At 44.8% G+C, this 22,163-nt stretch overlaps 44 non-coding genes and 19 pseudogenes across 44 annotated transcripts; all 63 read left to right on the forward strand.

Moving 5' to 3' along the window:
* The first annotated feature begins 29 nt into the window (after positions 1 to 29).
* On the forward strand, positions 30 to 148 carry LOC145073533 (5S ribosomal RNA). Its single transcript, XR_013691415.1, has one exon. It is a non-coding gene; the product is annotated as a 5S ribosomal RNA (ribosomal RNA).
* Positions 149 to 378: 230 nt separating this feature from the next.
* On the forward strand, positions 379 to 497 carry LOC145079335 (5S ribosomal RNA). The gene has a single exon (XR_013694855.1). It is a non-coding gene; the product is annotated as a 5S ribosomal RNA (ribosomal RNA).
* Positions 498 to 732: 235 nt separating this feature from the next.
* LOC145076948 (5S ribosomal RNA) lies at positions 733 to 851 on the forward strand. Its single transcript, XR_013692879.1, has one exon. It is a non-coding gene; the product is annotated as a 5S ribosomal RNA (ribosomal RNA).
* A 252-nt stretch (positions 852 to 1,103) lies between these two features.
* On the forward strand, positions 1,104 to 1,223 carry LOC145079958 (5S ribosomal RNA; annotated as a pseudogene).
* Positions 1,224 to 1,460: 237 nt separating this feature from the next.
* LOC145079419 (5S ribosomal RNA) lies at positions 1,461 to 1,579 on the forward strand. Its single transcript, XR_013694934.1, has one exon. It is a non-coding gene; the product is annotated as a 5S ribosomal RNA (ribosomal RNA).
* A 233-nt stretch (positions 1,580 to 1,812) lies between these two features.
* On the forward strand, positions 1,813 to 1,931 carry LOC145075832 (5S ribosomal RNA). Its single transcript, XR_013692528.1, has one exon. It is a non-coding gene; the product is annotated as a 5S ribosomal RNA (ribosomal RNA).
* Positions 1,932 to 2,166: 235 nt separating this feature from the next.
* Positions 2,167 to 2,285, forward strand: LOC145078856 (5S ribosomal RNA). The gene has a single exon (XR_013694386.1). It is a non-coding gene; the product is annotated as a 5S ribosomal RNA (ribosomal RNA).
* Positions 2,286 to 2,517: 232 nt separating this feature from the next.
* On the forward strand, positions 2,518 to 2,636 carry LOC145078723 (5S ribosomal RNA). The gene has a single exon (XR_013694257.1). It is a non-coding gene; the product is annotated as a 5S ribosomal RNA (ribosomal RNA).
* Positions 2,637 to 2,870: 234 nt separating this feature from the next.
* Positions 2,871 to 2,989, forward strand: LOC145080040 (5S ribosomal RNA; annotated as a pseudogene).
* Positions 2,990 to 3,220: 231 nt separating this feature from the next.
* Positions 3,221 to 3,339, forward strand: LOC145080482 (5S ribosomal RNA; annotated as a pseudogene).
* Positions 3,340 to 3,573: 234 nt separating this feature from the next.
* On the forward strand, positions 3,574 to 3,692 carry LOC145085400 (5S ribosomal RNA). Its single transcript, XR_013699799.1, has one exon. It is a non-coding gene; the product is annotated as a 5S ribosomal RNA (ribosomal RNA).
* Positions 3,693 to 3,922: 230 nt separating this feature from the next.
* LOC145080132 (5S ribosomal RNA) lies at positions 3,923 to 4,041 on the forward strand (annotated as a pseudogene).
* A 234-nt stretch (positions 4,042 to 4,275) lies between these two features.
* LOC145079151 (5S ribosomal RNA) lies at positions 4,276 to 4,394 on the forward strand. Its single transcript, XR_013694673.1, has one exon. It is a non-coding gene; the product is annotated as a 5S ribosomal RNA (ribosomal RNA).
* A 242-nt stretch (positions 4,395 to 4,636) lies between these two features.
* On the forward strand, positions 4,637 to 4,755 carry LOC145079304 (5S ribosomal RNA). The gene has a single exon (XR_013694826.1). It is a non-coding gene; the product is annotated as a 5S ribosomal RNA (ribosomal RNA).
* Positions 4,756 to 4,989: 234 nt separating this feature from the next.
* On the forward strand, positions 4,990 to 5,108 carry LOC145078964 (5S ribosomal RNA). Its single transcript, XR_013694494.1, has one exon. It is a non-coding gene; the product is annotated as a 5S ribosomal RNA (ribosomal RNA).
* A 232-nt stretch (positions 5,109 to 5,340) lies between these two features.
* LOC145076674 (5S ribosomal RNA) lies at positions 5,341 to 5,459 on the forward strand. Its single transcript, XR_013692753.1, has one exon. It is a non-coding gene; the product is annotated as a 5S ribosomal RNA (ribosomal RNA).
* A 233-nt stretch (positions 5,460 to 5,692) lies between these two features.
* On the forward strand, positions 5,693 to 5,811 carry LOC145080104 (5S ribosomal RNA; annotated as a pseudogene).
* A 231-nt stretch (positions 5,812 to 6,042) lies between these two features.
* LOC145080447 (5S ribosomal RNA) lies at positions 6,043 to 6,161 on the forward strand (annotated as a pseudogene).
* A 232-nt stretch (positions 6,162 to 6,393) lies between these two features.
* Positions 6,394 to 6,512, forward strand: LOC145085401 (5S ribosomal RNA). The gene has a single exon (XR_013699800.1). It is a non-coding gene; the product is annotated as a 5S ribosomal RNA (ribosomal RNA).
* Positions 6,513 to 6,735: 223 nt separating this feature from the next.
* LOC145079467 (5S ribosomal RNA) lies at positions 6,736 to 6,854 on the forward strand. The gene has a single exon (XR_013694980.1). It is a non-coding gene; the product is annotated as a 5S ribosomal RNA (ribosomal RNA).
* A 234-nt stretch (positions 6,855 to 7,088) lies between these two features.
* Positions 7,089 to 7,207, forward strand: LOC145079152 (5S ribosomal RNA). Its single transcript, XR_013694674.1, has one exon. It is a non-coding gene; the product is annotated as a 5S ribosomal RNA (ribosomal RNA).
* Positions 7,208 to 7,450: 243 nt separating this feature from the next.
* Positions 7,451 to 7,569, forward strand: LOC145079305 (5S ribosomal RNA). The gene has a single exon (XR_013694827.1). It is a non-coding gene; the product is annotated as a 5S ribosomal RNA (ribosomal RNA).
* Positions 7,570 to 7,804: 235 nt separating this feature from the next.
* LOC145078966 (5S ribosomal RNA) lies at positions 7,805 to 7,923 on the forward strand. The gene has a single exon (XR_013694496.1). It is a non-coding gene; the product is annotated as a 5S ribosomal RNA (ribosomal RNA).
* Positions 7,924 to 8,155: 232 nt separating this feature from the next.
* LOC145076681 (5S ribosomal RNA) lies at positions 8,156 to 8,274 on the forward strand. Its single transcript, XR_013692754.1, has one exon. It is a non-coding gene; the product is annotated as a 5S ribosomal RNA (ribosomal RNA).
* Positions 8,275 to 8,507: 233 nt separating this feature from the next.
* LOC145080105 (5S ribosomal RNA) lies at positions 8,508 to 8,626 on the forward strand (annotated as a pseudogene).
* A 231-nt stretch (positions 8,627 to 8,857) lies between these two features.
* Positions 8,858 to 8,976, forward strand: LOC145080448 (5S ribosomal RNA; annotated as a pseudogene).
* A 233-nt stretch (positions 8,977 to 9,209) lies between these two features.
* On the forward strand, positions 9,210 to 9,328 carry LOC145085402 (5S ribosomal RNA). Its single transcript, XR_013699801.1, has one exon. It is a non-coding gene; the product is annotated as a 5S ribosomal RNA (ribosomal RNA).
* Positions 9,329 to 9,551: 223 nt separating this feature from the next.
* LOC145079468 (5S ribosomal RNA) lies at positions 9,552 to 9,670 on the forward strand. The gene has a single exon (XR_013694981.1). It is a non-coding gene; the product is annotated as a 5S ribosomal RNA (ribosomal RNA).
* Positions 9,671 to 9,904: 234 nt separating this feature from the next.
* LOC145079153 (5S ribosomal RNA) lies at positions 9,905 to 10,023 on the forward strand. Its single transcript, XR_013694675.1, has one exon. It is a non-coding gene; the product is annotated as a 5S ribosomal RNA (ribosomal RNA).
* Positions 10,024 to 10,267: 244 nt separating this feature from the next.
* Positions 10,268 to 10,386, forward strand: LOC145079307 (5S ribosomal RNA). Its single transcript, XR_013694829.1, has one exon. It is a non-coding gene; the product is annotated as a 5S ribosomal RNA (ribosomal RNA).
* Positions 10,387 to 10,622: 236 nt separating this feature from the next.
* LOC145078967 (5S ribosomal RNA) lies at positions 10,623 to 10,741 on the forward strand. Its single transcript, XR_013694497.1, has one exon. It is a non-coding gene; the product is annotated as a 5S ribosomal RNA (ribosomal RNA).
* Positions 10,742 to 10,973: 232 nt separating this feature from the next.
* On the forward strand, positions 10,974 to 11,092 carry LOC145076689 (5S ribosomal RNA). Its single transcript, XR_013692757.1, has one exon. It is a non-coding gene; the product is annotated as a 5S ribosomal RNA (ribosomal RNA).
* Positions 11,093 to 11,325: 233 nt separating this feature from the next.
* LOC145080106 (5S ribosomal RNA) lies at positions 11,326 to 11,444 on the forward strand (annotated as a pseudogene).
* Positions 11,445 to 11,676: 232 nt separating this feature from the next.
* LOC145080450 (5S ribosomal RNA) lies at positions 11,677 to 11,795 on the forward strand (annotated as a pseudogene).
* A 232-nt stretch (positions 11,796 to 12,027) lies between these two features.
* LOC145085403 (5S ribosomal RNA) lies at positions 12,028 to 12,146 on the forward strand. Its single transcript, XR_013699802.1, has one exon. It is a non-coding gene; the product is annotated as a 5S ribosomal RNA (ribosomal RNA).
* Positions 12,147 to 12,369: 223 nt separating this feature from the next.
* Positions 12,370 to 12,488, forward strand: LOC145079469 (5S ribosomal RNA). The gene has a single exon (XR_013694982.1). It is a non-coding gene; the product is annotated as a 5S ribosomal RNA (ribosomal RNA).
* Positions 12,489 to 12,722: 234 nt separating this feature from the next.
* Positions 12,723 to 12,841, forward strand: LOC145076954 (5S ribosomal RNA). Its single transcript, XR_013692888.1, has one exon. It is a non-coding gene; the product is annotated as a 5S ribosomal RNA (ribosomal RNA).
* Positions 12,842 to 13,083: 242 nt separating this feature from the next.
* On the forward strand, positions 13,084 to 13,203 carry LOC145079959 (5S ribosomal RNA; annotated as a pseudogene).
* A 239-nt stretch (positions 13,204 to 13,442) lies between these two features.
* Positions 13,443 to 13,561, forward strand: LOC145080026 (5S ribosomal RNA; annotated as a pseudogene).
* Positions 13,562 to 13,793: 232 nt separating this feature from the next.
* LOC145073312 (5S ribosomal RNA) lies at positions 13,794 to 13,912 on the forward strand. The gene has a single exon (XR_013691318.1). It is a non-coding gene; the product is annotated as a 5S ribosomal RNA (ribosomal RNA).
* Positions 13,913 to 14,145: 233 nt separating this feature from the next.
* LOC145080128 (5S ribosomal RNA) lies at positions 14,146 to 14,264 on the forward strand (annotated as a pseudogene).
* Positions 14,265 to 14,495: 231 nt separating this feature from the next.
* Positions 14,496 to 14,614, forward strand: LOC145080412 (5S ribosomal RNA; annotated as a pseudogene).
* A 232-nt stretch (positions 14,615 to 14,846) lies between these two features.
* LOC145085405 (5S ribosomal RNA) lies at positions 14,847 to 14,965 on the forward strand. Its single transcript, XR_013699804.1, has one exon. It is a non-coding gene; the product is annotated as a 5S ribosomal RNA (ribosomal RNA).
* Positions 14,966 to 15,188: 223 nt separating this feature from the next.
* On the forward strand, positions 15,189 to 15,307 carry LOC145079470 (5S ribosomal RNA). Its single transcript, XR_013694983.1, has one exon. It is a non-coding gene; the product is annotated as a 5S ribosomal RNA (ribosomal RNA).
* A 234-nt stretch (positions 15,308 to 15,541) lies between these two features.
* On the forward strand, positions 15,542 to 15,660 carry LOC145076962 (5S ribosomal RNA). The gene has a single exon (XR_013692891.1). It is a non-coding gene; the product is annotated as a 5S ribosomal RNA (ribosomal RNA).
* Positions 15,661 to 15,906: 246 nt separating this feature from the next.
* LOC145079013 (5S ribosomal RNA) lies at positions 15,907 to 16,026 on the forward strand. The gene has a single exon (XR_013694541.1). It is a non-coding gene; the product is annotated as a 5S ribosomal RNA (ribosomal RNA).
* Positions 16,027 to 16,262: 236 nt separating this feature from the next.
* Positions 16,263 to 16,381, forward strand: LOC145079067 (5S ribosomal RNA). Its single transcript, XR_013694592.1, has one exon. It is a non-coding gene; the product is annotated as a 5S ribosomal RNA (ribosomal RNA).
* A 233-nt stretch (positions 16,382 to 16,614) lies between these two features.
* On the forward strand, positions 16,615 to 16,733 carry LOC145073317 (5S ribosomal RNA). The gene has a single exon (XR_013691319.1). It is a non-coding gene; the product is annotated as a 5S ribosomal RNA (ribosomal RNA).
* Positions 16,734 to 16,966: 233 nt separating this feature from the next.
* LOC145080107 (5S ribosomal RNA) lies at positions 16,967 to 17,085 on the forward strand (annotated as a pseudogene).
* Positions 17,086 to 17,316: 231 nt separating this feature from the next.
* On the forward strand, positions 17,317 to 17,435 carry LOC145080414 (5S ribosomal RNA; annotated as a pseudogene).
* Positions 17,436 to 17,669: 234 nt separating this feature from the next.
* On the forward strand, positions 17,670 to 17,788 carry LOC145085713 (5S ribosomal RNA). Its single transcript, XR_013700104.1, has one exon. It is a non-coding gene; the product is annotated as a 5S ribosomal RNA (ribosomal RNA).
* Positions 17,789 to 18,017: 229 nt separating this feature from the next.
* On the forward strand, positions 18,018 to 18,135 carry LOC145080349 (5S ribosomal RNA; annotated as a pseudogene).
* A 235-nt stretch (positions 18,136 to 18,370) lies between these two features.
* Positions 18,371 to 18,489, forward strand: LOC145076970 (5S ribosomal RNA). Its single transcript, XR_013692896.1, has one exon. It is a non-coding gene; the product is annotated as a 5S ribosomal RNA (ribosomal RNA).
* Positions 18,490 to 18,737: 248 nt separating this feature from the next.
* Positions 18,738 to 18,856, forward strand: LOC145078995 (5S ribosomal RNA). Its single transcript, XR_013694524.1, has one exon. It is a non-coding gene; the product is annotated as a 5S ribosomal RNA (ribosomal RNA).
* A 235-nt stretch (positions 18,857 to 19,091) lies between these two features.
* On the forward strand, positions 19,092 to 19,210 carry LOC145079542 (5S ribosomal RNA). The gene has a single exon (XR_013695052.1). It is a non-coding gene; the product is annotated as a 5S ribosomal RNA (ribosomal RNA).
* Positions 19,211 to 19,443: 233 nt separating this feature from the next.
* LOC145073324 (5S ribosomal RNA) lies at positions 19,444 to 19,562 on the forward strand. The gene has a single exon (XR_013691320.1). It is a non-coding gene; the product is annotated as a 5S ribosomal RNA (ribosomal RNA).
* A 233-nt stretch (positions 19,563 to 19,795) lies between these two features.
* Positions 19,796 to 19,914, forward strand: LOC145080415 (5S ribosomal RNA; annotated as a pseudogene).
* A 233-nt stretch (positions 19,915 to 20,147) lies between these two features.
* On the forward strand, positions 20,148 to 20,266 carry LOC145085406 (5S ribosomal RNA). The gene has a single exon (XR_013699805.1). It is a non-coding gene; the product is annotated as a 5S ribosomal RNA (ribosomal RNA).
* Positions 20,267 to 20,498: 232 nt separating this feature from the next.
* Positions 20,499 to 20,617, forward strand: LOC145079573 (5S ribosomal RNA; annotated as a pseudogene).
* Positions 20,618 to 20,853: 236 nt separating this feature from the next.
* LOC145076978 (5S ribosomal RNA) lies at positions 20,854 to 20,972 on the forward strand. Its single transcript, XR_013692898.1, has one exon. It is a non-coding gene; the product is annotated as a 5S ribosomal RNA (ribosomal RNA).
* Positions 20,973 to 21,215: 243 nt separating this feature from the next.
* On the forward strand, positions 21,216 to 21,334 carry LOC145078616 (5S ribosomal RNA). Its single transcript, XR_013694156.1, has one exon. It is a non-coding gene; the product is annotated as a 5S ribosomal RNA (ribosomal RNA).
* Positions 21,335 to 21,569: 235 nt separating this feature from the next.
* Positions 21,570 to 21,688, forward strand: LOC145079496 (5S ribosomal RNA). Its single transcript, XR_013695007.1, has one exon. It is a non-coding gene; the product is annotated as a 5S ribosomal RNA (ribosomal RNA).
* Positions 21,689 to 21,921: 233 nt separating this feature from the next.
* Positions 21,922 to 22,040, forward strand: LOC145076696 (5S ribosomal RNA). The gene has a single exon (XR_013692760.1). It is a non-coding gene; the product is annotated as a 5S ribosomal RNA (ribosomal RNA).
* The last annotated feature ends 123 nt before the right edge of the window (positions 22,041 to 22,163 follow it).

The raw sequence follows: 22,163 nt of genomic DNA on the forward strand, positions 1-22,163 counted from the left end.
ATAAAAGCTATAAACATGGATATTATTTTCGGTGTGATCATAACAGCACTAATGCACCGGATCCCATCAGAACTCCGCAGTTAAGCGTGCTTGGGCGAGAGTAGTACTAGGATGGTTGACCCCCTGGGAAGTCCTCGTGTTGCACCCCCTTTTTCGTTGTCCGTTTACGTTTTTTTTATATTTTACATGTGGTTTTTAGGTTTTTTTCCTTTCTTTCTTGCTATTTCTATGCTCGGGTTCCCTCCGGTTCATGGTTCATGGATTTCGTATTTTTGGAACGGAGCCGATCGGTCATTTGGGTCCCACGCCCCGCGTACTAAAACAAAGTAGGCTCTGCGTCTTTCAACACATAAAAGCAATAAACATGGATAGTATTTCGTGTGCTATCATACCAGCACTAATGCACCGAATCCCATCAGAACTCCGCAGATAAGCGTGCTTGGGCGAGAGTAGTACAAGGATGGGTGACCCCCTGGGATGTGCTCGTGTTGCACCCTCTTTTTCGTTGTCCGTTTGCAATTTTTTTTTTTACATTTTACGTACGGTTTTTTGGTTTTTTATCCTTTCTTTCTTGCTATTTCTATGCTCGGGTGCCCTCCGGTTCATGGTTCATGGTTTTCGTATTTCTGGAACGGAGCCGATCGGTCACATGGGTCCCACGCCCCGCGTACCAAAACAAAGTAGGTTCTGCGTCTTGTAACACATAAAAACAATAAACAGGGATACAATTTCGTGTGCTATCATACCAGCACTAATGCACCGGATCCCATCAGAACTCCGCAGTTAAGCGTGCTTGGGCGACAGTAGTACTAGGATTGGTGACCCCCTGGGAAGTCCTCGTGTTGCACCCCCCTTTTTAGTTTGTCCGTTTGCGTTTTTTTTTTTTTTTTTTTTTTTTTACATTTTACGTGCGGTTTTGTGTTTTTTTTTTCCTTTTCTTTCTTCCTATTTCTATGCTCGGGTGCCCTCCGGTTCATGGTTTATGGTTTTCGTATTTTTGGAACTGAGTCGATCGGTCACATGGGTCCCACGCCCCGCGTACCAAAACAAAGAAGGTTCTGCGTTTTGTAACACATAAAAGCAATAAACATAAATAGTATTTCGTGTGTGTTCATACCAGCACTAACGCAACGAATCCCATCAGAACATCGCAGTTAAGCGTGCTTGGGCGAGAGTAGTACAAGGATGGGTGACCCCCCTGGGAAGTGCTCGTGTTGCACCCCCCTTTTTAGTTTGTCCGTTTGCGTTTTTTTTTTTTACATTTTACGTGCGGTTTTTTGTTTTTTTTTCCTTTCTTTCTTGCTATTTCTATGCTCGGGTGCCCTCCGGTTCATGGTTCATGGTTTTCGTATTTTTGGAACTGAGTCGATCGGTCACATGGGTCCCACGCCCCGCGTACCAAAACAAAGAAGGTTCTGGGTTTTGTAACACATAAAAGCAATAAACATAGATAGTATTTTGTGTGCGATCATACCAGCACTAATGCACCGAATCCCATCAGAACATCGCAGTTAAGCGTGCTTGGGAGAAAGTAGTAGAAGGATGGGTGACCCCCTGGGAAGTGTTCGTGTTGCACCCTCTTTTTGGTTGTGCGTTTGCATTTTTTTTTTTACATTTTACGTGCTGTTTTTTTGTTTTTTTCCTTTCTTTCTGGCTATTTCTATGCTCGGGTGCCTTCCGGTTTATGGTTGATGGTTTTCGTATTTTTGGAACGGAGCCGATCGGTCACGTGGAACCCACGCCCCGCGTACAAAAACAAAGGAGATTCTGCATCTTGTAACACATAAAAGCAATAAACATGGATATTATTTTGGGTGTGATCATAAAAGCACTAATGCACCGGATCCCATTAGAACTCTGCAGTTAAGCGTGCTTGGGCGAGAGTAGTACTAGGATGGGTGACCCCCTGGGAAGTCCTCGTGTTGCACCCCCTTTTTCGTTGTCCGTTTGCGTTTTTTTTTTTCCATTTTACGTGCGGTTTTTAGGTTTTTTTTTCCTTTCTTTCTTGCTATTTCGATGCTCGGGTTCCCTCCGGTTCATGGTTCATGGTTTTCGTATTTTTGGAACGGAGTCGATCGTTCACTTGGGTACCACTCCCCGCGTACCAAAACAAAGTAGGCTCTGCGTCTTGTAACACATAAAAGCAATAAACATGGATAGTATTTCGTGTGCTATCATACCAGCACTAATGCAGCGAATCCCATCAGAACTCCGCAGTTAAGCGTGCTTGGGCGAGAGTAGTACAAGGATGGGTGACCCCCTGGGAAGTGCTCGTGTTGCACCCTCTTTTTCGTTGTCCGTTTGCATTTTTTTTTAACATTTTGCGTGCGGTTTTTTGGTTTTTTTCCTTTCTTTCTGGCTATTTCTATGCTCGGGTGCCTTCCGGTTCATGGTTGATGGTTTTCGTATTTTTGGAACGGAGCCGATCGGTCACGTGGATCCCACGCCCCGCGTACAAAAACAAAGGAGATTATGCGTCTTGTAACACATAAAAGCTATAAACATGGATATTATTTTCGGTGTGATCATAACAGCACTAATGCACCGGATCCCATCAGAACTCCACAGTTAAGCGTGCTTGGGCGAGAGTAGTACTAGGATTGGTGACCCCCTGGGAAATCCTCGTGTTGCACCCCCATTTTTCGTTGTCCGTTTGCGTTTTCTTTTTACATTTTACGTGCAGTTTTTTGGTTTTTTTTCCTTTCTTTCTTACTATTTCTATGCTCGGGTGCCCTCCGGTTCATGGTTGATGGTTTTCGTATTTTTGGAACGGAGCCGATCGGTCACATGGGTCCCACACCCCGCGTACCAAAACAAAGTAGGCTCTGCGTCTTGTAACACATAAAAGCAATAAACATGGATAGTATTTCGTGTGCTATCATACCATCACTAATGCACCGAATCCCATCAGAACTCTGCAGTTAAGCGTGCTTGGGCGAGAGTAGTACAAGGATGGGTGACCCCCTGGGATGTGCTCGTGTTGCACCCTCTTTTTCGTTGTCCGTTTGGATTTTTTTTTACATTTTATGTGCGTTTTTTGGTTTTTTATCCTTTCTTTCTTGCTATTTCTATGCTCGGGTGCCTTCTGGTTTATGGTTGATGGTTTTCGTATTTTTGGAACGGAGCCGATCGGTCACGTGGATCCCACGCCCCGCGTACCAAAACAAAGAAGGTTCTGCGTCTTGTAACACATAAAAGCAATAAACATGGATAGTATTTCGTGTGCGATCATACCAGCACTAATGCAGCGAATCCCATCAGAACTCCGCAGTTATGCATGCTTGGGCAAGAGTAGTACAAGGATGGGTGACACCCTGGGAAGTGCTCGTGTAGCACCCTCTTTTTCGTTGTGCGTTTGCATTTTTTTTTTTTACATTTTACGTGCTGTTTTTTTGTTTTTTTCCTTTCTTTCTGGCTATTTCTATGCTCGGGTGCCTTCCGGTTTATGGTTGATGGTTTTCGTATTTTTGGAACGGAGCCGATCGGTCACGTGGATCCCAAGCCCCGCGTACAAAAACAAAGGAGATTCTGCATCTTGTAACACATAAAAGCAATAAACATGGATATTATTTTGGGTGTGATCATAACAGCACTAATGCACCGGATCCCATCAGAACTCTGCAGTTAAGCGTGCTTGGGCGAGAGTAGTACTAGGATGGGTGACCCCCTGGGAAGTCCTCGTGTTGCACCCCCTTTTTCGTTGTCCGTTTGCGTTTTTTTTCCATTTTACGTGCGGTTTTTATGTTTTTTTCCTTTCTTTCTTGCTATTTCGATGCTCGGGTTCCCTCCGGTTTATGGTTCATGGTTTTCGTATTTTTGGAACGTAGTCGATCGTTCACTTGGGTCCCACGCCCCGCGTACCAAAACAAAGTAGGCTCTGCGTCTTGTAACACATAAAAGCAATAAACATGGATAGTATTTCGTGTGCTATCATACCAGCACTAATGCAGCAAATCCCATCAGAACTCCGCAGTTAAGCGTGCTTGGGCGAGACTAGTACAAGGATGGGTGACCCCCTGGGATGTGCTCGTGTTGCACCCTCTTTTTCGTTGTCCGTTTGCAATTTTTTTTTTACATTTTACGTACGGTTTTTTGGTTTTTTATCCTTTCTTTCTTGCTATTTCTATGCTCGGGTGCCCTCCGGTTCATGGTTCATGGTTTTCGTATTTCTGGAACGGAGCCGATCGGTCACATGGGTCCCACGCCCCGCGTACCAAAACAAAGTAGGTTCTGCGTCTTGTAACACATAAAAACAACAAACAGGGATACAATTTCGTGTGCTATCATACCAGCACTAATGCACCGGATCCCATCAGAACTCCGCAGTTAAGCGTGCTTGGGCGACAGTAGTACTAGGATTGGTGAGCCCCTGGGAAGTCCTCGTGTTGCACCCCCCTTTTTAGTTTGTCCGTTTGCGTTTTTTTTTTTTTTTTACATTTTACGTGCGGTTTTGTGTTTTTTTTTCCTTTTCTTTCTTCCTATTTCTATGCTCGGGTGCCCACCGGTTCATGGTTTATGGTTTTCGTATTTTTGGAACTGAGTCGATCGGTCACATGTGTCCCACGCCCCGCGTACCAAAACAAAAAAGGTTCTGCGTTTTGTAACACATAAAAGCAATAAACATAGATAGTATTTCGTGTGCGTTCATACCAGCACTAACGCAACGAATCCCATCAGAACATCGCAGTTAAGCGTGCTTGGGCGAGAGTAGTACAAGGATGGGTGACCCCCTAGGAAGTGCTCGTGTTGCACCCCCCTTTTTAGTTTGTCCGTTTGCGTTTTTTTTTTACATTTTACGTGCGGTTTTTTGTTTTTTTTCCTTTCTTTCTTGCTATTTCTATGCTCGGGTGCCCTCCGGTTCATGGTTCATGGTTTTCGTATTTTTGGAACTGAGTCGATCGGTCACATGGGTCCCACGCCCCGCGTATCAAAACAAAGAAGGTTCTGCGTTTTGTAACACATAAAAGCAATAAACATAGATAGTATTTTGTGTGCGATCATACCAGCACTAATGCACCGAATCCCATCAGAACATCGCAGTCAAGCGTGCTTGGGCGAAAGTAGTACAAGGATGGGTGACCCCCTGGGAAGTGCTCGTGTTGCACCCTCTTTTTCGTTGTCCGTTTGCATTTTTTTTTAACATTTTGCGTGCGGTTTTTTGGTTTTTTTCCTTTCTTTCTGGCTATTTCTATGCTCGGGTGCCTTCCGGTTCATGGTTGATGGTTTTCGTATTTTTGAAACGGAGCCGATCGGTCACGTGGATCCCACGCCCCGCGTACAAAAACAAAGGAGATTATGCGTCTTGTAACACATAAAAGCTATAAACATGGATATTATTTTCGGTGTGATCATAACAGCACTAATGCACCGGATCCCATCAGAACTCCGCAGTTAAGCGTGCTTGGGCGAGAGTAGTACTAGGATTGGTGACCCCCTGGGAAATCCTCGTGTTGCACCCCCATTTTTCGTTGTCCGTTTGCGTTTTCTTTTTACATTTTACGTGCGGTTTTTTGGTTTTTTTCCTTTCTTTCTTGCTATTTCTATGCTCGGGTGCCCTCCGGTTCATGGTTGATGGTTTTCGTATTTTTGGAACGGAGCCGATCGGTCACATGGGTCCCACGCCCCGCGTACCAAAACAAAGTAGGCTCTGCGTCTTGTAACACATAAAAGCAATAAACATGGATAGTATTTCGTGTGCTATCATACCATCACTAATGCACCGAATCCCATCAGAACTCCGCAGTTAAGCATGCTTGGGCGAGAGTAGTACAAGGATGGGTGACCCCCTGGGATGTGCTCGTGTTGCACCCTCTTTTTCGTTGTCCGTTTGGATTTTTTTTTACATTTTACGTGCGTTTTTTGGTGTTTTATCCTTTCTTTCTTGCTATTTCTATGCTCGGGTGCCTTCTGGTTTATGGTTGATGGTTTTCGTATTTTTGGAACGGAGCCGATCGGTCACGTGGATCCCACGCCCCGCGTACCAAAACAAAGAAGGTTCTGCGTCTTGTAACACATAAAAGCAATAAACATGGATAGTATTTCGTGTGCGATCATACCAGCACTAATGCAGCGAATCCCATCAGAACTCCGCAGTTATGCATGCTTGGGCAAGAGTAGTACAAGGATGGGTGACACCCTGGGAGGTGCTCGTGTTGCACCCTCTTTTTCGTTGTGCGTTTGCATTTTTTTTTTACATTTTACGTGCTGTTTTTTTGTTTTTTTCCTTTCTTTCTGGCTATTTCTATGCTCGGGTGCCTTCCGGTTTATGGTTGATGGTTTTCGTATTTTTGGAACGGAGCCGATCGGTCACGTGGATCCCAAGCCACGCGTACAAAAACAAAGGAGATTCTGCATCTTGTAACACATAAAAGCAATAAACATGGATATTATTTTGGGTGTGATCATAACAGCACTAATGCACCGGATCCCATCAGAACTCTGCAGTTAAGCGTGCTTGGGCGAGAGTAGTACTAGGATGGGTGACCCCCTGGGAAGTCCTCGTGTTGCACCCCCTTTTTCGTTGCCCGTTTGCGTTTTTTTTCCATTTTACGTGCGGTTTTTATGTTTTTTTCCTTTCTTTCTTGCTATTTCGATGCTCGGGTTCCCTCCGGTTCATGGTTTTCGTATTTTTGGAACGTAGTCGATCGTTCACTTGGGTCCCACGCCCCGCGTACCAAAACAAAGTAGGCTCTGCGTCTTGTAACACATAAAAGCAATAAACATGGATAGTATTTCGTGTGCTATCATACCAGCACTAATGCAGCGAATCCCATCAGAACTCCGCAGTTAAGCGTGCTTGGGCGAGAGTAGTACAAGGATGGGTGACCCCCTGGGATGTGCTCGTGTTGCACCCTCTTTTTCGTTGTCCGTTTGCAATTTTTTTTTTACATTTTACGTACGGTTTTTTGGTTTTTTATCCTTTCTTTCTTGCTATTTCTATGCTCGGGTGCCCTCCGGTTCATGGTTCATGGTTTTCGTATTTCTGGAACGGAGCCGATCGGTCACATGGGTCCCACGCCCCGCGTACCAAAACAAAGTAGGTTCTGCGTCTTGTAACACATAAAAACAATAAACAGGGATACAATTTCGTGTGCTATCATACCAGCACTAATGCACCGGATCCCATCAGAACTCCGCAGTTAAGCGTGCTTGGGCGACAGTAGTACTAGGATTGGTGAGCCCCTGGGAAGTCCTCGTGTTGCACCCCCCTTTTTAGTTTGTCCGTTTGCGTTTTTTTTTTTTTTTTTACATTTTACGTGCGGTTTTGTGTTTTTTTTTCCTTTTCTTTCTTCCTATTTCTATGCTCGGGTGCCCACCGGTTCATGGTTTATGGTTTTCGTATTTTTGGAACTGAGTCGATCGGTCACATGTGTCCCACGCCCCGCGTACCAAAACAAAAAAGGTTCTGCGTTTTGTAACACATAAAAGCAATAAACATAGATAGTATTTCGTGTGCGTTCATACCAGCACTAACGCAACGAATCCCATCAGAACATCGCAGTTAAGCGTGCTTGGGCGAGAGTAGTACAAGGATGGGTGACCCCCTAGGAAGTGCTCGTGTTGCACCCCCCTTTTTAGTTTGTCCGTTTGCGTTTTTTTTTTACATTTTACGTGCGGTTTTTTGTTTTTTTTTCCTTTCTTTCTTGCTATTTCTATGCTCGGGTGCCCTCCGGTTCATGGTTCATGGTTTTCGTATTTTTGGAACTGAGTCGATCGGTCACATGGGTCCCACGCCCCGCGTATCAAAACAAAGAAGGTTCTGCGTTTTGTAACACATAAAAGCAATAAACATAGATAGTATTTTGTGTGCGATCATACCAGCACTAATGCACCGAATCCCATCAGAACATCGCAGTCAAGCGTGCTTGGGCGAAAGTAGTACAAGGATGGGTGACCCCCTGGGAAGTGCTCGTGTTGCACCCTCTTTTTCGTTGTCCGTTTGCATTTTTTTTTAACATTTTGCGTGCGGTTTTTTGGTTTTTTTCCTTTCTTTCTGGCTATTTCTATGCTCGGGTGCCTTCCGGTTCATGGTTGATGGTTTTCGTATTTTTGAAACGGAGCCGATCGGTCACGTGGATCCCACGCCCCGCGTACAAAAACAAAGGAGATTATGCGTCTTGTAACACATAAAAGCTATAAACATGGATATTATTTTCGGTGTGATCATAACAGCACTAATGCACCGGATCCCATCAGAACTCCGCAGTTAAGCGTGCTTGGGCGAGAGTAGTACTAGGATTGGTGACCCCCTGGGAAATCCTCGTGTTGCACCCCCATTTTTCGTTGTCCGTTTGCGTTTTCTTTTTACATTTTACGTGCGGTTTTTTGGTTTTTTTCCTTTCTTTCTTGCTATTTCTATGCTCGGGTGCCCTCCGGTTCATGGTTGATGGTTTTCGTATTTTTGGAACGGAGCCGATCGGTCACATGGGTCCCACGCCCCGCGTACCAAAACAAAGTAGGCTCTGCGTCTTGTAACACATAAAAGCAATAAACATGGATAGTATTTCGTGTGCTATCATACCATCACTAATGCACCGAATCCCATCAGAACTCCGCAGTTAAGCATGCTTGGGCGAGAGTAGTACAAGGATGGGTGACCCCCTGGGATGTGCTCGTGTTGCACCCTCTTTTTCGTTGTCCGATTGGATTTTTTTTTACATTTTACGTGCGTTTTTTGGTGTTTTATCCTTTCTTTCTTGCTATTTCTATGCTCGGGTGCCTTCTGGTTTATGGTTGATGGTTTTCGTATTTTTGGAACGGAGCCGATCGGTCACGTGGATCCCACGCCCCGCGTACCAAAACAAAGAAGGTTCTGCGTCTTGTAACACATAAAAGCAATAAACATGGATAGTATTTCGTGTGCGATCATACCAGCACTAATGCAGCGAATCCCATCAGAACTCCGCAGTTATGCATGCTTGGGCAAGAGTAGTACAAGGATGGGTGACACCCTGGGAGGTGCTCGTGTTGCACCCTCTTTTTCGTTGTGCGTTTGCATTTTTTTTTTACATTTTACGTGCTGTTTTTTTGTTTTTTTTCCTTTCTTTCTGGCTATTTCTATGCTCGGGTGCCTTCCGGTTTATGGTTGATGGTTTTCGTATTTTTGGAACGGAGCCGATCGGTCACGTGGATCCCAAGCCACGCGTACAAAAACAAAGGAGATTCTGCATCTTGTAACACATAAAAGCAATAAACATGGATATTATTTTGGGTGTGATCATAACAGCACTAATGCACCGGATCCCATCAGAACTCTGCAGTTAAGCGTGCTTGGGCGAGAGTAGTACTAGGATGGGTGACCCCCTGGGAAGTCCTCGTGTTGCACCCCCTTTTTCGTTGCCCGTTTGCGTTTTTTTTCCATTTTACGTGCGGTTTTTATGTTTTTTTCCTTTCTTTCTTGCTATTTCGATGCTCGGGTTCCCTCCGGTTCATGGTTTTCGTATTTTTGGAACGTAGTCGATCGTTCACTTGGGTCCCACGCCCCGCGTACCAAAACAAAGTAGGCTCTGCGTCTTGTAACACATAAAAGCAATAAACATGGATAGTATTTCGTGTGCTATCATACCAGCACTAATGCAGCGAATCCCATCAGAACTCCGCAGTTAAGCGTGCTTGGGCGAGAGTAGTACAAGGATGGGTGACCCCCTGGGATGTGCTCGTGTTGCACCCTCTTTTTCGTTGTCCGTTTGCAATTTTTTTTTTACATTTTACGTACGGTTTTTTGGTTTTTTATCCTTTCTTTCTTGCTATTTCTATGCTCGGGTGCCCTCCGGTTCATGGTTCATGGTTTTCGTATTTCTGGAACGGAGCCGATCGGTCACATGGGTCCCACGCCCCGCGTACCAAAACAAAGTAGGTTCTGCGTCTTGTAACACATAAAAACAATAAACAGGGATACAATTTCGTGTGCTATCATACCAGCACTAATGCACCGGATCCCATCAGAACTCCGCAGTTAAGCGTGCTTGGGCGACAGTAGTACTAGGATTGGTGAGCCCCTGGGAAGTCCTCGTGTTGCACCCCCCTTTTTAGTTTGTCCGTTTGCGTTTTTTTTTTTTTTTTTTACATTTTACGTGCGGTTTTGTGTTTTTTTTTCCTTTTCTTTCTTCCTATTTCTATGCTCGGGTGCCCACCGGTTCATGGTTTATGGTTTTCGTATTTTTGGAACTGAGTCGATCGGTCACATGTGTCCCACGCCCCGCGTACCAAAACAAAAAAGGTTCTGCGTTTTGTAACACATAAAAGCAATAAACATAGATAGTATTTCGTGTGCGTTCATACCAGCACTAACGCAACGAATCCCATCAGAACATCGCAGTTAAGCGTGCTTGGGCGAGAGTAGTACAAGGATGGGTGACCCCCTAGGAAGTGCTCGTGTTGCACCCCCCTTTTTAGTTTGTCCGTTTGCGTTTTTTTTTTTACATTTTACGTGCGGTTTTTTGTTTTTTTTTCCTTTCTTTCTTGCTATTTCTATGCTCGGGTGCCCTCCGGTTCATGGTTCATGGTTTTCGTATTTTTGGAACTGAGTCGATCGGTCACATGGGTCCCACGCCCCGCGTATCAAAACAAAGAAGGTTCTGCGTTTTGTAACACATAAAAGCAATAAACATAGATAGTATTTTGTGTGCGATCATACCAGCACTAATGCACCGAATCCCATCAGAACATCGCAGTCAAGCGTGCTTGGGCGAAAGTAGTACAAGGATGGGTGACCCCCTGGGAAGTGCTCGTGTTGCACCCTCTTTTTCGTTGTCCGTTTGCATTTTTTTTTAACATTTTGCGTGCGGTTTTTTGGTTTTTTTCCTTTCTTTCTGGCTATTTCTATGCTCGGGTGCCTTCCGGTTCATGGTTGATGGTTTTCGTATTTTTGAAACGGAGCCGATCGGTCACGTGGATCCCACGCCCCGCGTACAAAAACAAAGGAGATTATGCGTCTTGTAACACATAAAAGCTATAAACATGGATATTATTTTCGGTGTGATCATAACAGCACTAATGCACCGGATCCCATCAGAACTCCGCAGTTAAGCGTGCTTGGGCGAGAGTAGTACTAGGATTGGTGACCCCCTGGGAAATCCTCGTGTTGCACCCCCATTTTTCGTTGTCCGTTTGCGTTTTCTTTTTACATTTTACGTGCGGTTTTTTGGTTTTTTTCCTTTCTTTCTTGCTATTTCTATGCTCGGGTGCCCTCCGGTTCATGGTTGATGGTTTTCGTATTTTTGGAACGGAGCCGATCGGTCACATGGGTCCCACGCCCCGCGTACCAAAACAAAGTAGGCTCTGCGTCTTGTAACACATAAAAGCAATAAACATGGATAGTATTTCGTGTGCTATCATACCATCACTAATGCACCGAATCCCATCAGAACTCCGCAGTTAAGCATGCTTGGGCGAGAGTAGTACAAGGATGGGTGACCCCCTGGGATGTGCTCGTGTTGCACCCTCTTTTTCGTTGTCCGTTTGGATTTTTTTTTTACATTTTACGTGCGTTTTTTGGTGTTTTATCCTTTCTTTCTTGCTATTTCTATGCTCGGGTGCCTTCTGGTTTATGGTTGATGGTTTTCGTATTTTTGGAACGGAGCCGATCGGTCACGTGGATCCCACGCCCCGCGTACCAAAACAAAGAAGGTTCTGCGTCTTGTAACACATAAAAGCAATAAACATGGATAGTATTTCGTGTGCGATCATACCAGCACTAATGCAGCGAATCCCATCAGAACTCCGCAGTTATGCATGCTTGGGCAAGAGTAGTACAAGGATGGGTGACACCCTGGGAGGTGCTCGTGTTGCACCCTCTTTTTTGTTGTGCGTTTGCATTTTTTTTTTACATTTTACGTGCTGTTTTTTTGTTTTTTTCCTTTCTTTCTGGCTATTTCTATGCTCGGGTGCCTTCCGGTTTATGGTTGATGGTTTTCGTATTTTTGGAACGGAGCCGATCGGTCACGTGGATCCCAAGCCACGCGTACAAAAACAAAGGAGATTCTGCATCTTGTAACACATAAAAGCAATAAACATGGATATTATTTTGGGTGTGATCATAACAGCACTAATGCACCGGATCCCATCAGAACTCTGCAGTTAAGCGTGCTTGGGCGAGAGTAGTACTAGGATGGGTGACCCCCTGGGAAGTCCTCGTGTTGCACCCCCTTTTTCGTTGCCCGTTTGCGTTTTTTTTCCATTTTACGTGCGGTTTTTATGTTTTTTTCCTTTCTTTCTTGCTATTTCGATGCTCGGGTTCCCTCCGGTTCATGGTTTTCGTATTTTTGGAACGTAGTCGATCGTTCACTTGGGTCCCACGCCCCGCGTACCAAAACAAAGTAGGCTCTGCGTCTTGTAACACATAAAAGCAATAAACATGGATAGTATTTCGTGTGCTATCATACCAGCACTAATGCAGCGAATCCCATCAGAACTCCGCAGTTAAGCGTGCTTGGGCGAGAGTAGTACAAGGATGGGTGACCCCCTGGGATGTGCTCGTGTTGCACCCTCTTTTTCGTTGTCCGTTTGCAATTTTTTTTTTACATTTTACGTACGGTTTTTTGGTTTTTTATCCTTTCTTTCTTGCTATTTCTATGCTCGGGTGCCCTCCGGTTCATGGTTCATGGTTTTCGTATTTCTGGAACGGAGCCGATCGGTCACATGGGTCCCACGCCCCGCGTACCAAAACAAAGTAGGTTCTGCGTCTTGTAACACATAAAAACAATAAACAGGGATACAATTTCGTGTGCTATCATACCAGCACTAATGCACCGGATCCCATCAGAACTCCGCAGTTAAGCGTGCTTGGGCGACAGTAGTACTAGGATTGGTGACCCCCTGGGAAGTCCTCGTGTTGCACCCCCCTTTTTAGTTTGTCCGTTTGCGTTTTTTTTTTTTTTTTACATTTTACGTGCGGTTTTGTGTTTTTTTTTCCTTTTCTTTCTTCCTATTTCTATGCTCGGGTGCCCTCCGGTTCATGGTTTATGGTTTTCGTATTTTTGGAACTGAGTCGATCGGTCACATGGGTCCCACGCCCCGCGTACCAAAACAAAGAAGGTTCTGCGTTTTGTAACACATAAAAGCAATAAACATAGATAGTATTTCGTGTGTGTTCATACCAGCACTAACGCAACGAATCCCATCAGAACATCGCAGTTAAGCGTGCTTGGGCGAGAGTAGTACAAGGATGGGTGACCCCCCTGGGAAGTGCTCGTGTTGCACCCCCCTTTTTAGTTTGTCCGTTTGCGTTTTTTTTTTTTTACATTTTACGTGCGGTTTTTTGTTTTTTTTTTCCTTTCTTTCTTGCTATTTCTATGCTCGGGTGCCCTCCGGTTCATGGTTCATGGTTTTCGTATTTTTGGAACTGAGTCGATCGGTCACATGGGTCCCACGCCCCGCGTACCAAAACAAAGAAGGTTCTGGGTTTTGTAACACATAAAAGCAATAAACATAGATAGTATTTTGTGTGCGATCATACCAGCACTAATGCACCGAATCCCATTAGAACATCGCAGTTAAGCGTGCTTGGGAGAAAGTAGTAGAAGGATGGGTGACCCCCTGGGAAGTGCTCGTGTTGCACCCTCTTTTTCGTTGTCCGTTTGCATTTTTTTTTAACATTTTGCGTGCGGTTTTTTGGTTTTTTTCCTTTCTTTCTGGCTATTTCTATGCTCGGGTGCCTTCCGGTTCATGGTTGATGGTTTTCGTATTTTTGGAACGGAGCCGATCGGTCACATGGATCCCACGCCCCGCGTACAAAAACAAAGGAGATTACGCGTCTTGTAACACATAAAAGCTATAAACATGGATATTATTTTGGGTGTGATCATAACAGCACTAATGCACCGGATCCCATCAGAACTCCGCAGTTAAGCGTGCTTGGGCGAGAGTAGTACTAGGATTGGTGACCCCCTGGGAAATCCTCGTGTTGCACCCCCATTTTTCGTTGTCCGTTTGCGTTTTCTTTTTACATTTTACGTGCGGTTTTTTGGTTTTTTTCCTTTCTTTCTTGCTATTTCTATGCTCGGGTGCCCTCCGGTTCATGGTTGATGGTTTTCGTATTTTTGGAACGGAGCCGATCGGTCACATGGGTCCCACGCCCCGCGTACCAAAACAAAGTAGGCTCTGCGTCCTTTAACACATAAAAGCAATAAACATGGATAGTATTTTGTGTGCTATCATACCATCACTAATGCACCGAATCCCATCAGAACTCCGCAGTTAAGCGTGCTTGGGCGAGAGTAGTACAAGGATGGCTGACCCCCTGGGATGTGCTCGTGTTGCACCCTCTTTTTCGTTGTCCGTTTGGATTTTTTTTTACATTTTACGTGCGTTTTTTGGTGTTTTATCCTTTCTTTCTTGCTATTTCTATGCTCGGGTGCCTTCTGGTTTATGGTTGATGGTTTTCGTATTTTTGGAACGGAGCCGATCGGTCAAGTGGATCCCACGCCCCGCGTACCAAAACAAAGAAGGTTCTGCGTCTTGTAACACATAAAAGCAATAAACATAGATATTATTTCGTGTGCGATCATACCAGCACTAATGCAGCGAATCCCATCAGAACTCCGCAGTTATGCATGCTTGGGCAAGAGTAGTACAAGGATGGGTGACACCCTGGGAAGTGCTCGTGTTGCACCCTCTTTTTCGTTGTGCGTTTGCATTTTTTTTTTACATTTTACGTGCTGTTTTTTTGTTTTTTTCCTTTCTTTCTGGCTATTTCTATGCTCGGGTGCCTTCCGGTTTATGGTTGATGGTTTTCGTATTTTTGGAACGGAGCCGATCGGTCACGTGGATCCCAAGCCCCGCGTACAAAAACAAAGGAGATTCTGCATCTTGTAACACATAAAAGCAATAAACATGGATATTATTTTGGGTGTGATCATAACAGCACTAATGCACCGGATCCCATCAGAACTCTGCAGTTAAGCGTGCTTGGGCGAGAGTAGTACTAGGATGGGTGACCCCCTGGGAAGTCCTCGTGTTGCACCCCCTTTTTCGTTGCCCGTTTGCGTTTTTTTTCCATTTTACGTGCGGTTTTTATGTTTTTTTCCTTTCTTTCTTGGTATTTCGATGCTCGGGTTCCCTCCGGTTCATGGTTTTCGTATTTTTGGAACGTAGTCGATCGTTCACTTGGGTCCCACGCCCCGCGTACCAAAACAAAGTAGGCTCTGCGTCTTGTAACACATAAAAGCAATAAACATGGATAGTATTTCGTGTGCTATCATACCAGCACTAATGCAGCGAATCCCATCAGAACTCCGCAGTTAAGCGTGCTTGGGCGAGAGTAGTACAAGGATGGGTGACCCCCTGGGATGTGCTCGTGTTGCACCCTCTTTTTCGTTGTCCGTTTGCAATTTTTTTTTTACATTTTACGTACGGTTTTTTGGTTTTTTATCCTTTCTTTCTTGCTATTTCTATGCTCGGGTGCCCTCCGGTTCATGGTTCATGGTTTTCGTATTTCTGGAACGGAGCCGATCGGTCACATGGGTCCCACGCCCCGCGTACCAAAACAAAGTAGGTTCTGCGTCTTGTAACACATAAAAACAATAAACAGGGATACAATTTCGTGTGCTATCATACCAGCACTAATGCACCGGATCCCATCAGAACTCCGCAGTTAAGCGTGCTTGGGCGACAGTAGTACTAGGATTGGTGACCCCCTGGGAAGTCCTCGTGTTGCACCCCCCTTTTTAGTTTGTCCGTTTGCGTTTTTTTTTTTTTTTTTTTTACATTTTACGTGCGGTTTTGTGTTTTTTTTTCCTTTTCTTTCTTCCTATTTCTATGCTCGGGTGCCCTCCGGTTCATGGTTTATGGTTTTCGTATTTTTGGAACTGAGTCGATCGGTCACATGGGTCCCACGCCCCGCGTACCAAAACAAAGAAGGTTCTGCGTTTTGTAACACATAAAAGCAATAAACATAGATAGTATTTTGTGTGCGATCATACCAGTACTAATGCACCGAATCCCATCAGAACATCGCAGTTAAGCGTGCTTGGGCGAGAGTAGTACAAGGATGGGTGACCCCCCTGGGAAGTGCTCGTGTTGCACCCCCCTTTTTAGTTTGTCCGTTTGCGTTTTTTTTTTACATTTTACGTGCGGTTTTTTGTTTTTTTTTTCCTTTCTTTCTTGCTATTTCTATGCTCGGGTGCCCTCCGGTTCATGGTTCATGGTTTTCGTATTTTTGGAACTGAGTCGATCGGTCACATGGGTCCCACGCCCCGCGTACCAAAACAAAGAAGGTTCTGCGTTTTGTAACACATAAAAGCAATAAACATAGATAGTATTTTGTGTGCGATCATACCAGCACTAATGCACCGAATCCCATCAGAACATCGCAGTTAAGCGTGCTTGGGCGAAAGTAGTAGAAGGATGGGTGACCCCCTGGGAAGTGCTCGTGTTGCACCCTCTTTTTCGTTGTCCGTTTGCATTTTTTTTTTAACATTTTGCGTGCGGTTTTTTGGTTTTTTTCCTTTCTTTCTGGCTATTTCTATGCCCGGGTGCCTTCCAGTTCATGGTTGATGGTTTTCGTATTTTTAGAACGGAGCCGATCGGTCACGTGGATCCCACCCCCCGCGTACAAAAACAAAGGAGATTACGCGTCTTGTAACACATAAAAGCTATAAACATGGATATTATTTTGGGTGTGATCATAACAGCACTAATGCACCGGATCCCATCAGAACTCCGCAGTTAAGCGTGCTTGGGCGAGAGTAGTACTAGGATTGGTGACCCCCTGGGAAATCCTCGTGTTGCACCCCCATTTTTCGTTGTCCGTTTGCGTTTTCTTTTTACATTTTACGTGCGGTTTTTTGGTTTTTTTCCTTTCTTTCTTGCTATTTCTATGCTCGGGTGCCCTCCGGTTCATGGTTGATGGTTTTCGTATTTTTGGAACGGAGCCGATCGGTCACATGGGTCCCACGCCCCGCGTACCAAAACAAAGTAGGCTCTGCGTCTTGTAACACATAAAAGCAATAAACATGGATAGTATTTCGTGTGCTATCATACCATCACTAATGCACCGAATCCCATCAGAACTCCGCAGTTAAGCATGCTTGGGCGAGAGTAGTACAAGGATGGGTGACCCCCTGGGATGTGCTCGTGTTGCACCCTCTTTTTCGTTGTCCGTTTGGATTTTTTTTACATTTTACGTGCGTTTTTTGGTTTTTTATCCTTTCTTTTTTTGCTATTTCTATGCTCGGGTACCTTCTGGTTTATGGTTGATGGTTTTCGTATTTTTGGAACGGAGCCGATCGGTCACGTGGATCCCACGCCCCGCGTACCAAAACAAAGAAGGTTCTGCGTCTTGTAACACATAAAAACAATAAACATGGATAGTATTTCGTGTGCGATCATACCAGCACTAATGCAGCGAATCCCATCAGAACTCCGCAGTTATGCATGCTTGGGCAAGAGTAGTACAAGGATGGGTGACACCCTGGGAAGTGCTCGTGTTGCACCCTCTTTTTCGTTGTGCGTTTGCATTTTTTTTTTTTACATTTTACGTGCTGTTTTTTTGTTTTTTTCCTTTCTTTCTGGCTATTTCTATGCTCGGGTGCCTTCCGGTTTATGGTTGATGGTTTTCGTATTTTTGGAACGGAGCCGATCGGTCACGTGGATCCCAAGCCCCGCGTACAAAAACAACGGAGATTCTGCATCTTGTAACACATAAAAGCAATAAACATGGATATTATTTTGGGTGTGATCATAACAGCACTAATGCACCGGATCCCATCAGAACTCTGCAGATAAGCGTGCTTGGGCGAGAGTAGTACTAGGATGGGTGACCCCCTGGGAAGTTCTCGTGTTGCACCCCCTTTTTCGTTGTCCGTTTGCGTTTTTTTCCATTTTACGTGCGGTTTTTATGTTTTTTTCCTTTCTTTCTTGCTATTTCGATGCTCGGGTTCCCTCCGGTTCATGGTTCATGGTTTTCGTATTTTTGGAACGTAGTCGATCGTTCACTTGGGTCCCACGCCCCGCGTACCAAAACAAAGTAGGCTCTGCGTCTTGTAACACATAAAAGCAATAAACATGGATAGTATTTCGTGTGCTATCATACCAACACTAATGCACCGAATCTCATCAGAACTCCGCAGTTAAGCGTGCTTGGGCGAGATTAGTACAAGGATGGGTGACCCCTGGGATGTGCTCGTGTTGCACCCTCTTTTTCGTTGTCCGTTTGCAATTTTTTTTTTTACATTTTACGTACGGTTTTTTGGTTTTTTATCCTTTCTTTCTTGCTATTTCTATGCTCGGGTGCCCTCCGGTTCATGGTTCATGGTTTTCGTATTTCTGGAACGGAGCCGATCGGTCACATGGGTCCCACGCCCCGCGTACCAAAACAAAGTAGGTTATGCGTCTTGTAACACATAAAAACAATAAACAGGGATACAATTTCGTGTGCTATCATACCAGCACTAATGCACCGGATCCCATCAGAACTCCGCAGTTAAGCGTGCTTGGGCGACAGTAGTACTAGGATTGGTGACCCCCTGGGAAGTCCTCGTGTTGCACCCCCCTTTTTAGTTTGTCCGTTTGTGTTTTTTTTTTTTTTTTTTTTTTACATTTTACGTGCGGTTTTGTGTTTTTTTTTCCTTTTCTTTCTTCCTATTTCTATGCTCGGGTGCCCTCCGGTTCTTGGTTTATGGTTTTCGTATTTTTGGAACTGAGTCGATCGGTCACATGGGTCCCACGCCCCGCGTACCAAAACAAAGAAGGTTCTGCGTTTTGTAACACATAAAAGCAATAAACATAGATAGTATTTCGTGTGCGTTCATACCAGCACTAACGCAACGAATCCCATCAGAACATCGCAGTTAAGCGTGCTTGGGCGAGAGTAGTACAAGGATGGGTGACCCCCTGGGAAGTGCTCGTGTTGCACCCCCCTTTTTAGTTTGTCCGTTTGCGTTTTTTTTTTACATTTTACATGCGGTTTTTTGTTTTTTTTTCCTTTCTTTCTTGCTATTTCTATGCTCGGGTGCCCTCCGGTTCATGGTTCATGGTTTTCGTATTTTTGGAACTGAGTCGATCGGTCACATGGGTCCCACGCCCCGCGTACCAAAACAAAGAAGGTTCTGCGTTTTGTAACACATAAAAGCAATAAACATAGATAGTATTTTGTGTGCGATCATACCAGCACTAATGCACCGAATCCCATCAGAACATCGCAGTTAAGCGTGCTTGGGCGAAAGTAGTAGAAGGATGGGTGACCCCCTGGGTAGTGCTCGTGTTGCACCCTCTTTTTCGTTGTCCGTTTGCATTTTTTTTTTAACATTTTGCGTGCGGTTTTTTGGTTTTTTTCCTTTCTTTCTGGCTATTTCTATGCTCGGGTGCCTTCCGGTTCATGGTTGATGGTTTTCGTATTTTTGGAACGGAGCCGATCGGTCACGTGGATCCCACGCCCCGCGTACAAAAACAAAGGAGATTACGCGTCTTGTAACACATAAAAGCTATAAACATGGATATTATTTTGGGTGTGATCATAACAGCACTAATGCACCGGATCCCATCAGAACTCCGCAGTTAAGCGTGCTTGGGCGAGAGTAGTACTAGGATTGGTGACCCCCTGGGAAATCCTCGTGTTGCACCCCCATTTTTCATTGTCCGTTTGCGTTTTCTTTTTACATTTTACGTGCGGTTTTTTGGTTTTTTTCCTTTCTTTCTTGCTATTTCTATGCTCGGGTGCCTTCTGGTTTATGGTTGATGGTTTTCGTATTTTTGGAACGGAGCCGATCGGTCACGTGGATCCCACGCCCCGCGTACCAAAACAAAGAAGGTTCTGCGTCTTGTAACACATAAAAGCAATAAACATGGATAGTATTTCGTGTGCGATCATACCAGCACTAATGCAGCGAATCCCATCAGAACTCCGCAGTTATGCATGCTTGGGCAAGAGTAGTACAAGGATGGGTGACACCCTGGGAAGTGCTCGTGTTGCACCCTCTTTTTCGTTGTGCGTTTGCATTTTTTTTTTTACATTTTACGTGCTGTTTTTTTGTTTTTTTCCTTTCTTTCTAGCTATTTCTATGCTCGGGTGCCTTCCGGTTTATGGTTGATGGTTTTCGTATTTTTGGAACGGAGCCGATCGGTCACGTGGATCCCACGCCCCGCGTACAAAAACAAAGGAGATTCTGCATCTTGTAACACATAAAAGCAATAAACATGGATATTATTTTGGGTGTGATCATAACAGCACTAATGCACCGGATCCCATCAGAACTCTGCAGTTAAGCGTGCTTGGGCGAGAGTAGTACTAGGATGGGTGACCCCCTGGGAAGTCCTCGTGTTGCACCCCCTTTTTCGTTGTCCGTTTGCGTTTTTTTTCCATTTTACGTGCGGTTTTTAGGTTTTTTTTTCCTTTCTTTCTTGCTATTTCGATGCTCGGGTTCCCTCCGGTTCATGGTTCATTGTTTTCGTATTTTTGGAACGGAGTCGATCGGTCACTTGGGTCCCACGCCCCGCGTACCAAAACAAAGTAGGCTCTGCGTCTTGTAACACATAAAAGCAATAAACATGGATAGTATTTCGTGTGCTATCATACCAGCACTAATGCACCGAATCCCATCAGAACTCCGCAGTTAAGCGTGATTGGGCGAGAGTAGTACAAGGATGGGTGACCCCCTGGGATGTGCTCGTGTTGCACCCTCTTTTTCGTTGTCCGTTTGCAATTTTTTTTTTTTACATTTTACGTACGGTTTTTTGGTTTTTTATCCTTTCTTTCTTGCTATTTCTATGCTCGGGTGCCCTCCGGTTCATGGTTCATGGTTTTCGTATTTCTGGAACGGAGCCGATCGGTCACATGGGTCCCACGCCCCGCATACCAAAACAAAGTAGGTTCTGCGTCTTGTAACACATAAAAACAATAAACAGGGATACAATTTCGTGTGCTATCATACCAGCACTAATGCACCGGATCCCATCAGAACTCCGCAGTTAAGCGTGCTTGGGCGACAGTAGTACTAGGATTGGTGACCCCCTGGGAAGTCCTCGTGTTGCACCCCCCTTTTTAGTTTGTCCGTTTGCGTTTTTTTTTTTTTTTTTACATTTTACGTGCGGTTTTGTGTTTTTTTTTCCTTTTCTTTCTTCCTACTTCTATGCTCGGGTGCCCTCCGGTTCATGGTTTATGGTTTCCGTATTTTTGGAACTGAGTCGATCGGTCACATGGGTCCCACGCCCCGCGTACCAAAACAAAGAAGGTTCTGCGTTTTGTAACACATAAAAGCAATAAACATAGATAGTATTTCGTGTGCGTTCATACCAGCACAAACGCAACGATTCCCATCAGAACATCGCAGTTAAGCGTGCTTGGGCGAGAGTAGTACAAGGATGGGTGACCCCCTGCGAAGTGCTCGTGTTGCACCCCCCTTTTTAGTTTGTCCGTTTGCGTTTTTTTCTTTACATTTTACGTGCGGTTTTTTGTTTTTTTTCCTTTCTTTCTTGCTATTTCTATGCTCGGGTGCCCTCCGGTTCATGGTTCATGGTTTTCGTATTTTTGGAACTGAGTCGATCGGTCACATGGGTCCCACGCCCCACGTACCAAAACAAAGAAGGTTCTGCGTTTTGTAACACATAAAAGCAATAAACATAGATAGTATTTTGTGTGCGATCATACCAGCACTAATGCACCGAATCCCATCAGAACATCGCAGTTAAGCGTGCTTGGGCGAAAGTAGTAGAAGGATGGGTGACCCCCTGGGAAGTGCTCGTGTTACACCCTCTTTTTCGTTGTCCGTTTGCATTTTTTTTTTAACATTTTGCGTGCGGTTTTTTGGTTTTTTTCCTTTCTTTCCGGCTATTTCTATGCTCGGGTGCCTTCCGGTTCATGGTTGATGGTTTTCGTATTGTTGGAACGGAGCCGATTGGTCACGTGGATCCCACGCCCCGCGTACAAAAACAAAGGAGATTACGCGTCTTGTAACACATAAAAGCTATAAACATGGATATTATTTTCGGTGTGATCATAACAGCACTAATGCACCGGATCCCATCAGAACTCCGCAGTTAAGCGTGCTTGGGCGAGAGTAGTACTAGGATTGGTGACCCCCTGGGAAATCCTCGTGTTGCACCCCCATTTTTCGTTGTCCGTTTGCGTTTTCTTTTTACATTTTACGTGCGGTTTTTTGGTTTTTTTCCTTTCTTTCTTGCTATTTCTATGCTCGGGTGCCTTCTGGTTTATGGTTGATGGTTTTCGT

This window comes from Lactuca serriola, chromosome 1 (genome assembly GCF_051521515.1).
Source record: "Lactuca serriola cultivar US96UC23 chromosome 1, Lser_US96UC23_V15, whole genome shotgun sequence".
Lineage (NCBI taxonomy): Eukaryota > Viridiplantae > Streptophyta > Magnoliopsida > Asterales > Asteraceae > Lactuca > Lactuca serriola.